The sequence below is a fragment of the Bombus bifarius genome, unplaced genomic scaffold (assembly GCF_011952205.1).
Source record: "Bombus bifarius isolate JDL3187 unplaced genomic scaffold, Bbif_JDL3187 scf7180000008421, whole genome shotgun sequence".
Taxonomy (NCBI): Eukaryota; Metazoa; Arthropoda; class Insecta; order Hymenoptera; family Apidae; genus Bombus; species Bombus bifarius.
The window spans coordinates 81,865-95,840 of NW_022884651.1; the positions used below are offsets into that span (position 1 = coordinate 81,865).

At 36.2% G+C, this 13,976-nt stretch overlaps 1 protein-coding gene across 1 annotated transcript in view; it reads left to right on the top strand.

Moving 5' to 3' along the window:
* Positions 1–13,976, top strand: part of LOC117212943 (CCR4-NOT transcription complex subunit 6-like) — a 126,426-nt gene that overhangs the window by 67,518 nt on the left and 44,932 nt on the right. The window lies entirely within an intron of this gene.

The following is a 13,976-nucleotide window of genomic DNA, read 5'->3' on the forward strand; positions in this document are numbered from 1 at the left end:
TCGCTCTTTTGAGGCAAACCAGTCATCGAGCCATTTTCGTACATTTTCGTAAGAAGCTAAGTGCTGGTCAGAAAGTGTGTGTCCCATCGATGCAAATAAATAGTAATCGGACGGAGCCAAGTCTGGTGAGTAAGCCGCGTGCGAAAGTATTTCCCAACTGAACGCTTCGATCGTTTCCTTGACCGGTTTTGCTGTATGCGATGGTACATTATCACGAAGCAAAGTTACTTTGTGTCGCCTTTTTTGATATTCTGGTCGTTTTTCAAGCAAAGCTTGATTCAAATCGATCATTTGTTGTCGGTAGCGCTCGGTATTAACGGTTTCGTCAGGTTTTAACAGCTCATAATAGATCACACCCTTCTGATCCCACCAAACACAGAGCATTGTCTTCCGTCCATAGCGATTTGGTCTTGTAGTCGATGTCGGTGGTTCGCCTGGAGCTACCCATGATCTTTTACGCTTAGGATTCTCAAAATATATCCACTTTTCATCGCCAGTCACAATTCGGTGGAGAAACGACTTTCTTTTGTATCTAGCGAGCAGCATTTCGCAAGTGGTTTTTCGGTTTTCCTGCTGTCTTTCATTCGGTTCGTGTGGAACCCATTTTCCCACCTTCTGGATCTTTCCCATGGCTTTCAAACGCATGGAGACGGCTTCTCGTGTCACGTTTAATCGATCAGCGAGTTGTTGTTGCGTTTGAGCGTCATTCTCGTCCAACTATGCTTGCAATTCGCTGTCTCGAAACTTTTTCGGTTGTCTTCCACGTTCTTCGTTCCTCGCGTCAAAATTGCCACTTCTGAATTTTTTAAACCACTCAAAGCACTGTGATTTACCAAGAGCATGCTCACCGTAAGCTTCGACGAGCATTCGATGCGATTCTGCAGCAGTTTTCTTCAAATGGTAACAAAAATTCAATGCTCTCCGCAAATCGTAGTTTCCAGGCACAAAATTTGACATGTTCAACGCTATTACAAACTATGCTGTTGTATGAAACTTGTATTGTTCTGAGTCGAAAATGTTTGTGAGATGTCAACAAAGACTTTTGGCATCAATGACGCAGTTTAGTGATAACTACATTATCAGCTAGGACCATCTATAGGCGAATTCCGGTTTCATGCTTACATGCCTAATAATATCCGTTATGAATTTATCTAAGAAAATAAATACCACGCAAATACTATATTATATAAATGTAAAAATAACGAGACGTTGCATTATGACGATCTCACCCTAATCTGAAAAGCTTCCATAGAAATATTTGTAAAAAAAAAATACATTGCACTTTCTTAATGTGTTTTATCTGTATTTCTTCAAACATGATAAAATGTTTAATAAAAATTGTAAATGCCAGTTTTTCATGCCGTGGTACGACAAAGAAAAATGATAATCTCTAAAGGGGACAAATACACGTACCATAATCGTAATATGTAAAACGTGTCGTTAAGAGAATTGAAATAAATTTCTGCTCGTGGTAAAACAACTTAAAACTGCATCGAATTGCAAACAATAAAAATATGATACGATCTTGATTAAATGTACAGGAGGACGATTAAAATGTTTTTCTAAATAGCTCGTGGCAAGCCCGAGCAAACGCGAGAGCAACGTGTGCGCGGTTCTGCTGGTATATAGCGGTCGTGCCAGGTCTGAAGAACGATTTATGTGCGATCAAGAGAATGATCCTTTACAGAGGCAACTCGTTTCTCACGCGCAATTATCAGCAAGATAATGCTTAATGACCATGTGGCACGCAGTATGTTTAACACGTACGCAATTTATAAAGGCGCAGCTGAAACCGCATAGCCGGCCAACTCCCTTTCTTCTTCCTTTATTCTCCCTTTCGTTTCGTCGCATAGCTGAAAATAAAAGCACGACATTATAACAACACGATAAAAGAATATTTCCGTGAGAAATATTTTTACTGGCCTACATAAAGTATTAGGTAGATAATTAAAAGGAAAGATAATTACAAGTTCTAATCTTTCAATGTATTACGTATGTGCAGTCGACCATAAACATATGCATAGTAGGTGCGCAGCCCTTAAATCTGTGGCTTGCTGGAAAAAAATACCAATGAAGCAGAGAAAAAACGAGTATTTATAAAATTGAGATATCAACAGTTGAAGATATTAGGTTGTCCGGAAAGTGTCTTTCTTTCGCAAACGTGTTTTTTACAACAGTGCACCTTCGTACAAACGTGAAACCAAGTCTGTGGAACGTCGCGGTGTTTATCTCAACAGAAGAAAATGGATCGTACGTAATTCGATAAAATAATATAAAACAAAAAACGTTGTGCGTCTATTAGTTCCTCATAATACAAAAGAAACTTTTCGGACAACCTAATATGTTAGAAAATGCATGTTCCAACAATTTTTGACACCGAGGTTTCTACTGCTTCGAATTTATTTTCTCATACAGAAAGAGAGAATCGAAGCTTATGCTATTCGCGTTTTGTATTTATGTTGACTATTCTGGTATTTTTCCTGGAAACCTTGTTTTATGAAAAATTTCTCTTTGATATGTACAAATGTCACGTCAGTCGTTTTTGGGTAGAATTGGAATCTGTCCTTTCACATTATTATTTATAAAACTACTATTATTTATTATTAATTATAAGACTGTCGTTGGGGACTATACAATTTTTTACAGACTCGAGACTGAGTTTAATTCATTTTGGTAAAAATACGACGCTGGCATTTCTTGCGCTAAGCGACAGACATATAAAATGGTACAGTAGAAATTAGTATGAATTTTTTGACACGGTAAGATACGCGTTAAAGTGTAATATAATTCATTCGTGAAGGACATTGGAAGGAAATTATGAGAATAAGCAGTGATCAATTATATTGAATGGAATGCTTGCCACTGTTTTTATTCTCTTGCTGTTTTATTATGAATCTGTTAATTCGTTCTTATAATGTAAAATACAAGGTGGCACATAAATCACTTTGTTATTTAACGCGTCGACTGCCACGCAAATTTGATATATTTTTCTCTGCAAGTTACAACGGATTGAAATATGCTATGATATACAGAATAAAAATTTCTTTTTTAATTCTTTTTCTTTTTTAAATTTTTCCATCGAGACAACGATCTACAGTGAGATCCGTTATAATGTACCGCACGCGTACCGAGCCAAAATTCAAAGTCGATTTTCTCGAAAACAAAGCCTCAAACGAAAAATTTTTATTCTACATTTTCGACTTCTTTTTTCGCGTAGAATCACCCCCTTTCCACTTGTATCACCAGTTACCAACCACCCTGTATATTTCAATTTTGCAAAATATTATACTTGCGTACTTTTTCTCTGACAATATTACCTAAGCATTCTATACAATAAAGAAGAAACGCCTTCTTAATACGAGTCATCTATTCATATTCGGAAATTATGTACAAAGTCTCAACCTCAAGAAAGTCACTTTTCATTACTTTTTCATACATTTCGGAAGCTACCTTTACTATCTTCTTCTTTTCTTCGCTAAGCTTCTCGAATATCATCTTCTAACTGCTCAATTGCGATTGGTTTATCGTCATACGCTTTACGTTTAAGAAAATCCCGTAAGGAAAAGTCCGGTGCAGTTAAATCAGGCGACAAAAAGGAGCAGATGATATTTTTTTTTTTTTTTTAATATTTATTAAAATTACAATCAATTCTCGTGTTGAGAATTTTCAGTAATTTTTCTGGCGTGGCGCAGTAACATGGCTGTTTATTTACAATAAGTTAATACTTATTATAGATAGGTATAATTTATAAGTATTATAAGTAAGTGCAAATGCTTAATTTGGATAATTAAATGAATCTAACGTTTAGGTCTAGCGGGTAGTGTCTCTTCAGCCTGCGGATCTGGTCCGTCGTATCAAGTAATCCAGTGATTAGGGAGTTCGGTGTTTGTTGACTCTTTTGCTATATCTGTCGCTATATTTTGCTATTTCCTCTTTGGCTGTGGTTATCTTGAGGTCGCGGTGTATTGTTTCGTTGGTAACATACCAAGGTGCATCAATTAGGGATCTTAGCGTTTTCGATTGGAAGCGTTGAAGTATTTCAATGTTGGAGTTACTGAGCAGATGATATGGCTGGCAGATAATACGTGGATAACAGAAACACGAAGTCAGAGACACGAAATGGAACCTGACGCAGCCTTAGAGTCGCAAATCTACGCATCAAACGCGTTAAATTTCTTCAAAGAAATAAATATGAACTAAAAATAGCAAAAATCAAAACGATGTAGCTTTTTATACATTTCCAATATTCCTTTTGTTCTTCTTGAAAGTGCAAAATTGCACAAAACACGGATGATATAAAAAAGCATGTAAAATATCCAAAGTATAAACAATGATATACACTTTTTCCAATGTCTTTTCCAATCCTCAAAACAGTTTGGCAATTCGCTTTATTGTGTGCCTCTTGGTTCGTTCAACGATCTTAGCGCTTCCTTTAATACTTTTCTATCGATCTTCTACTCTTTTAACTGTATCACCAACAGTATAAATTTGCATAAAAGTCTGCAATCTACTAATCAGTCTAAGCTTAGCGTCGTCGCTAATGAGCCTGCAGTCGATGCGACGTTAAACGTACGTTAAAAAAGAAAAGGAAGAATCATAAAGCTGAAAGAAATTTCAGCGAACATAATAAAACAATGAGAAATGATTTGAATCGTTGCTCGATCAAAGGTAAATTCATCTTACACGAACAACCTGGACTGCAAGTTTCTCCTTGTTTCATTAACTGACCAGTAACATTAAATGATCGTGCGACACGGTACTGCCGACGCAGTCATTTACATTTTCGCTGATATATTTTTGCAGCCGCTCGATTACGATAGCGTGTGCTGAATCGTAAGGCCGGTAGCCAGTGTTCGTGTATGTAATGAAAACGTTTTCTCACGTGCACGTGATTCGTTCTCATGATTAAAACGTCGCCAGCCGTGCGTAGTATACCTGCCTCCACATAAATCATCGTAATTTTGTAATTTCGTATCGCCCGTTTGCGAGTCTGAAATATAGCCATGAAAATTATCAATTGAATAGCGGTTACAGTTTAGAAACTGCAAGTTGCAGTCATCTAAATTCAGGTAAATTGTACAGGAATGTCGCAACACTTGTAATACGATCGACAATACGGGCATTCTACGTTTTTTTCTTTTTTTTTTTATATTATTTAATTTGTACTTTACAATTTGTCCAGCTGGACATTTGGTACATTTTTCTTACTTAATTGCTAAATAACATGTGGATGGCTAGTCTCAGCGGGATACCATCTTCAAGTTTGACTATTTTATTTCTTCAGTGAAGTTAGTGGGGTGTTTTATGGAACAAAATTTTTTTTCTATTTAATTTGTGCTTTACAATTTGTCCAGCTGGACATTTGGTACATTTTTCTTACTTAATTGCTAAATAACATGTGGATGGCTAGTCTCAGCGGGGTACCATCTTCAAGTTTGACTATTTTATTTCTTCAGTGAAGTTAGTGGGGTGTTTTATGGAACAAAATTTTTTTTCTATTTAATTTGTGCTTTACAATTTGTCCAGCTGGACATTTGGTACATTTTTCTTACTTAATTGCTAAATAACATGTGGATGGCTAGTCTCAGCGGGGTACCATCTTCAAGTTTGACTATTTTATTTCTTCAGTGAAGTTAGTGGGGTGTTTTATGGAACAAAATTTTTTTTCTATTTAATTTGTGCTTTACAATTTGTCCAGCTGGACATTTGGTAAATTTTTCTAACTTAATTGCTAAATAACATGTGGATGACTACCCCCAGTGGAATACCATCTTCGAGTTTGACTATTTTATTTCTTCAGTGAAGTTAGTGCGGTGTTTTATGGAACAAAATTTTTTTTCTATTTAATTTGTGCTTTACAATTTGTCCAGCTGGACATTTGGTACATTTTTCTTATTTAATTGCTAAATAACATGTGAATGGCTACCCCCAGCGGGATACCATCTTCGAGTTTGACTATTTTATTTCTTTAGTGAGTTAGTTTTTAACGTAATATGTTTATTTCGTCCCCTTCAAAGTAATACCCATAAACAATGATACATTTCTGCCAATATCTTTTCCAATCCTCAAAACAGTTTGGCAATTCACTTTATTGTGTGCCTCTTGGTTCGTTTTTAGTTTTATGTCTTCAGCGCTTCGAAGCAGTTGTTCTTTCGTAGCTTTTTCCATCCTCAGAATAATAAGAAATCGTATGATGTCATATCTGGTGATCGAGAAATCAGAACTGTATTATTTTTCGCCAAAAAGTTCCTAACAAGCAATGATCACACGGTAAAATCACAATATCACAGAAATGCAACATAATAGACAAGCAAATCTGAAGTTATCGACCGATCTCGATAAAGAAACTGATGTATGTAATAAACAAGCAAGACCCAGCAAGCGAATCAACGTTTTCCCAACCGGCTCTTTCTACACCAAGAAATTACAAAATTACTCGTATGTTATCGTTGCCATTTAACAAGCAATTTAAATCTTATTATATTCGACTAAACAATTAGCTAAACTATCGGTCATTGTTGTTATCTGTTAATACCGTGGTCGGTCAAAGTTGTAGCCGATCGAGTCTGGCGTCAGTAAATCGTCGTCGGTAAAAAGAATGTCGGTAAAATCCACATCGGTGATTTCAATGGGTAATTAACATCTACTTTACTATTGCACGCTGTATAAAAGGAACAAAATTAAATACGGTGAGGATCCGCGGAACGTACTAGACGTTTAATATTCATTCAGCAAATACCTTTACGAGGCTTGGCTCCTTCGTTGCAACCAAACATAAAAGAGTATAGCGCAGCGCGTCAATTATGGTTTACAAGTTAAGAGCAATAGCCGTATTTAAAGCTGTTTTGCCAAGATGTGCCGTGATTGAATACCATGCGTGGTCGCTAGAGAGCGGTTGCACGTAGAATGTTCACCTGCCCGTGATAGAAGATCGATATTCCTACTTGAATAAACTCAATTTTCTACGGTGCTTATAATCTGCGCGATGTAATCACGGGGAACCGCCGGCCGGCAAAACGATTCATCATACACACATTGAAGAGGCGTTGCTCGTACGTGCGCGCCGAGAGTTTGAATGTGTGCCGGCTAGTAATAGCTGCCGTGATCGAAGTAGCTATAATTGCAAAGTAGTAGGAAAAGAAAATGGTAAAGCAGCAGAGAGAAGAAGATGGGTAAAATTATATCAATCGGCGATATTAGGATATGCAGTATGCGCTGTTTAAACGGATACGTTCAAATATCTGGAAAAATTCGAATGATACACTAGCACAGAAAAAAGTTGGGACACTAGCTCATTTTTGACAAGACATATTTTGATTGTGAAATTATAGTGAGATAAAATTGGAATTATTTTAATAATGGTATATTATAATTGTGACTCTGAAGATAAAGCGGTAAAGATTCTTGTCAATTTCTCAATTTCGTTATAGAAGTACACACATTAGTGTTTAATTTTCGGAAAACAGATGATTCTCCTCCGTGAGTTTATTTATCACAGCAAGACAACATAGGTAACAGGAAGTTTCAAGTTAAATTTAAAAAATAGCGTTGGTAACATCATTATCTTCTTTTTTCTTTTGCTTTTCGATTTATGGAGTTGATCACTGCGGCTTCTGAATGATCGTCTGATAGTAAAACAGGCGTCTGTAATTGCCATATCTCATAGAACTATTTTGTCACTTGACAAACTCTTTACCTTCTGATTCTCCAATTTTTAATTTGTAGAACAGATTGAGAAGAACGTTTTAAACAGCCAAACAGCCTCCTAACGTTAAACAGTAAACGTATACGCTATTATATACAGTAAATACTAACATCGATCATCGCTATGTTCTTTAATACGCAATACAAATTTGTATTCTGATGATTTCATAGAAAGATAGTAAATACTGTTTCCAATTATTAATTTATCATCTGTTGGTGCAGCTTGGTTATATACTGTTACTACAAATCGACCAAAATTTCCCTAGAGATGCTTACGAAGTGTAGTGTATACATATGGACAAGCAAACACACAAACGTCCTTGGAAAGAAGACTAGAAAGAAAACACCCCACTGACCTCACTAAAGAAATAAAATACTCAAACTCGAAGATGGTATCCCGCTGGGGGTAGCCATCCACATGTTATTTAGCAATTAAGTTAGAAAAATTTACCAAATGTCCATCTGGACAAATTGTAAAGTACAAATTAAATAATAAAAAAAAATAAAAACTGTTCTTACGTAAGAAATTACTATATAGATTGTCAATTATATCGATGAAAGGAATAATTCTCAATACCCATGGAATGCTCAAAAACTTTCTTTTCTTAATCTCAATACACATAATACTAAAAAATAATGTAAGATTGGCAGTTTGCTAATTTATACTTACTGTATTTACTTTACCAGTTTCAATTGCACCGGGAATTTTTTCATTATCTGTTCAATTGTATACCGAATATTAATATTATATCGATTTTTTTATATTAATTACATAACTTCCTACGAAATTTGTAAATTTGAAGGGTGCAAATGTGTCGATATTAAACGAGTCATTATCACGATACATTTAAGATATTAAGAACTAATTCTGTCTCATGTAACACGTCTTCTTGCGCATTCCTTTTCATAAAATTATATCCACGTATAAAATATTTAAATGAAACGTGTCATGTTTATAAATTAAGAAATGTATAAGTACCTTTCTGATTTTTAACCGAAGGAATGTCGCTCGTTAAGCGCAACCTGCTGCTTTATAAAGACAGACGTTCGTTTGATGTTCAGGAATGCGTCACGTATATGTAGAATATTCGAATACTGAAACATTGTTTATGCGACGTGCAGGACGCAAAAGAATTCGATGCTTATGAATACAATAGCGGTGGGTACATGGTTTTCATCAAGTTTTCCTGCTGCATCCTGTCTGAAACTATGCATACATATATCGCACACGTTGTACAAATAAAAAGTTGACATTGCCTTAAATGGTGCATTCACAGTGCAATACGGTTTTTAAACTCTTATTCTATTTTTACAAACATAATTACACCTACGTATGTATAATACGTGCATGTACTGTGAAAGATAGATCGGGAGAGAGCCAATAAAGATTATGAAATATACAGAAGAAGACAGTTTTGATAACATGATGGAAAAATAATTAATTTAAAATATAGGATACTTGAAGTTTAATTTTGTGGAATTTGCCACGTTGCTCGTTTGCTGGGACAATGACGTAAATCAAAATTTGTAGTTGCTTGAGTTATTGGTAAATTTATTGAGAAAAGACAGTTAGTAGAAAAAATTAGAAGCAAACTTCAAACATTCAGAATGTCAGAGAATTGTGCTGTCATTGTAATGCTTTTGTCTTGCTACGAGACTGCAAACAGTCCGGAACTTTCAAACTTGCCTGCCCTAAATTCGTGACTTTTTAATTACGTTATTGTTCCAGCAAATGTTCGATAGATACGTCACTCCTTGTTTTCTATATGATATTCTACAAAATTGATGTTAAAATGTCTTCTAAACTAATCAATATTAATCAGTTTTCGATCATGTTACCTTGATATTTTTTTTTTTTTTGATGGGAGGATTCGATGTATGGAAAAAGAGGTTGCCATTTAAAAATACAAAAAAAAATAGTGTAACTATCTCGAATGCATATGCATTTTTGCACTTTCGAAGAGTTAGAAAATATTATCGCGAAGATGTAGTTCACTTCGATCCATTCATCTTTCTCCACGTACTTATCGCTCTGTAACAAATTCAAGTTACCAAGACGCGATAAATTGTGATATAGTAAGTGAAAACTCTCCTTCAGGAATTGAACATTTCCTCGTAAATATCGTAGAATGAATAAAAAATAAAAGACTTATCGCTAACGGGAAAGACTTACTCGAAGATGGTACCCGCTGGGGGTAGCCACCCACATGTTATTTAGCAATTAAGTTAAAAAAATTTGCCAAATGTCCAGCTGGACAAATTGTAAACTACAAATTAAATAATAAAAAAGAAAAGGAAGAATGGGAAAGACGCTGGCTAATAAATCCGCGAACACGCCGTATAGTGCACTATATAACAAAAATTGGCATACAAATATAGGAAAGTGGAGCTGGAATGCACAGGGCATATAAAGAGGTGTGTGTGCTTCGTTCAGATTTGAAGCATAGCACTCGTGCGATTTTCAGGGGTATTGTTGGTGAAATGGGCCGACTAAGATGCGCGTCCGTGAACACTTTCACACGTACGAGCGGCTTGCGCCTGTGGATGCGCAAAACTGTGAAAGGTTCGTACCACACGAAACACTTGGGGCCGATGTCAAGGGGTCCCTGGAACAATATAACGACACTGCGTGAAGGCAACCACCCTCTCTGCCTGCTTCTCAATACTTCGATGCAAATGCTTCGCTCCGGACCCACTTTCTACCAACACGTGCTCCCTTTCAGCCCTTCAAGATTTTCGATTTATCGCACCAGCGAACTCTTCAAAGTCGAAAAAATTCCAGGTCGAGGCTGAAGTCTACAATTTATGCGAAAGCGAGTTGATAGTCGCCCTATGTTCTACTTATCGCTACCGTCGATCGAACTCCGACGACTGTCATCGATCGACCTCGAACTGCAGTCGAAACTCGGCAACTCGAACCCCGAGGGAAGAGTGTAAAGTCTTTGAATTCTAAAAGAATTTTGGCTTATCGAAATTTCCGGGTAAAAGAGCTTCGACAAACGAAAATTCACCGTACAGAAGCTTCGCACGAAGGCGTAATTACAACCACGTTCTCAGAGAGTGTAATTATTTTAAGCTTCCTCTTAGAACTCGTTCTATTCAAGGTGCATAAATGCGAAAGTTAAAGACGCGACAGATAATGGCAATTATGCGTTGGACTGACGAAAAACGATTAGCTTCCATGAATAGATAGAATGGTCGAAGGGCGAAGAGGTAGGGACATGGTTTGCGTTGTCTTATGTTGCTTGGAACAATCCTAACAGTTGGAAGAAGCGAGATAATATCGAACAATTGGCTTCTCTTGCATATTGTCATATATAGTGTAGCTATAGTCATACTTCGATTTGCAGCTAGAAGCAGCGATAGAAGTTTGACTCATAACGATAAACTTCGACTTGCAGAGTCTAAACTCGAGTTATAGAAATAAAATAAAGTACCTGGACAGGTGGCGAATAATTCGAGTTTAAGTAAGTTCTATTTCGACTTCTAAAGGTTTTCGTAGCGGATCGGAAGAGAATGAACAAAAGTTTTTTTTTATTATTTAATTTGTACTTTACAATTTGTCCAGCTGGACATTTGATAAATTTTCTTTACTCAGTTGCTAAATAACATATGGATGGCTACTCCCAACGGGATACCATCTTCGAGTTTGACTATTTTATTTCTTCAGTGAAGTTAGTGGGGTGTTTTCTAGAACAAAGTCTTCTTTTCTATTTAATTTGTACTTTACAATTTGTCCAGCTGGACATTTGATAAATCTTCTTTACTCAGTTGCTAAATAACATGTGGATGGCTACTCCCAGCGGGTTACCATCTTCGAGTTTGACTATTTTAATTCTTCAGTGAAGTTAATGGGGTGTTTTCTAGGACAAAATTTGTTTTCTGTTTAATTTGTACTTTACAATTTGTCCAGCTGGACTTCTGGTAAATTTTTCTTACTTAATTGCTAAATAACGTCAATGACTACCCCCAGCGGGATACCATCTTCGAGTTTGACTATTTTATTTCTTCAGTCAGGTCTGTGGGGTGTTTTCTCGACCAAAAGTCTTCTTTTCTATTTAATTTGTACTTTACAATTTGTCCAGCTGGACATTTGATAAATTTTCTTTACTCAATTGCTAAATAACATGTGGATGGCTACTCCCAACGGGATACCATCTTCGAGTTTGACTATTTTATTTCTTCAGTGAAGTTAGTGGGGTGTTTTCTAGAACAAAGTCTTCTTTTCTATTTAATTTGTACTTTACAATTTGTCCAGCTGGACATTTGATAAATTTTCTTTACTCAGTTGCTAAATAACATGTGGATGGCTACTCCCAGCGGGTTACCATCTTCGAGTTTGAGTATTTTAATTCTTCAGTGAAGTTAGTGGGGTGTTTTCTAGGACAAAATTTTTTTTCTGTTTAATTTGTACTTTACAATTTGTCCAGCTGGACATTTGATAAATTTTCTTTACTCAGTTGCTAAATAACATGTGGATGGCTACTCCCAACGAGATACCATCTTCGAGTTTGACTATTTTATTTCTTCAATGAAGTTAATGGGGTGTTTTCTAGGACAAAATTTTTTTTCTGTTTAATTTGTACTTTACTATTTGTCCAGCTGGAAATCTGGCAAATTTTCTAAATTAATTACTAAATAACATGTCAATGGCTACCCCCAGCATAATACCATCTTCAAGTTTGACTATTTTATTTCTTCAGTCAGGTTTGTGGGTTGTACAGGGAACATAAATAGAAATCTGTTTATTAGTTCCTTTGTTCCTAGACCTTGCAACCTAAAACATAATGTATATTCAAGTATACAATAATATGCACCGCTCCTTATTTAGAATATTTCTTCGTAATAGCAGTCTCCAGGTCACGGATATACGTAAATAATGTTGCAGAGTTTTTCTTGAAGTATTTACTTCAACAATGAACACTGATAGACCTTTCCGTATTATCCGAGTTTTCACGTCGGATAATCGAGGCTCTGCTCTACCGAATAAATTAAATTTCGGCAAACGTAAACGCGGAATGTTCGCAACATTAAATCCCTCTACTTGCAAACTGCACTTCAGATCTTTCTTTGGTAACTTTCAAACACCTAACTTGCTTCTCGCGTTGAGCATTACGTCGCCTTCTGACGAAATATCTGCAACCTGTGTGTGCTAAAACGAGTATAAGATACAGTTCTACAGGGACTGCAGATGTTGCTCGTTGTTAATGAACCAAATTATACGAATGTAATTCAACCTTATTTGGGTTATTTATTAGGCTCTATACAATTTCGCATTTTTACACGTTCGTTTATCAAAGTAACAGAACTTTGCGTTCACTTTCGTCTTCTAAAAAAATTCTACCAAATGTCCAAACTGGACAAATTGTGAATGTAAACAACTAAATAAAAAAAAAAAAGCTTTCGTCTTTTAAAAAATTCTACCAAATATCCAAACTGAACAAATTGTGAATGTAAAGAATTAAATAAAAAAAAAACTTTCGTCTTTACGATTATACTTTTTACGGTATACTTTTCACTGTTAATTTCGAGAGTTCCTTGATTCACATCATAGCAGTTTGTGAGAATTTTCAAACCTACCGGCATATTGACAAGTAATTGCGATTGGTGTGCCCCAGCAGCATCCGTGAAATTTTAAGTAAAATAAAAATCATCCTCGTCATATTTTCCACCAAGAAGAAGGAAAAAAACGCACTGAAAAATTGTAAATTGACTGGCTGCTGTTAAACTGCATTCGCCGATGAACTGTTTGGTTGAACAATTAGTTAGCCGTCGTTGTTTCGTCACAGGACAAATGCATCTTAAAGGAGCAAACGTTTTCCACGAGAAAAATGCCTCTGCTTTGTCATTTTCAAAGAGTTCTATTATTTTTCCCACAGTCCGTGTACATCGCAATGAATCCAAGTCTCGATCGTAGTTGGTCCCTGAGAAAAAAGTCACGAAACAAAGTTTCCAACATTCGCGGGTCACAATATCGAGATAATATGTTTTTAAAGGATCCTTCAGCCGCTTTCCTTTCTTCGGGCATAATCAAGCGGCAATAATGCCCGTCAGACAATAATCGGTCGGCTTACCGTCGCGGTTAGTAGCTAAATCGGAAAAGTTTCCGCCGTCCTTACGTCAGACGAAGAACGACGAATCTTTCTTCGCTGGAACTGTCGGCAACTAGGATTAGTTTTAAAGTAAGAGCATGCTCTCGTCTTTTCATCCTTCTTTCTTCGTTCCGCAAGCCTTTCATCGACAGATATACTCACGATGCCTTGATAAACTTC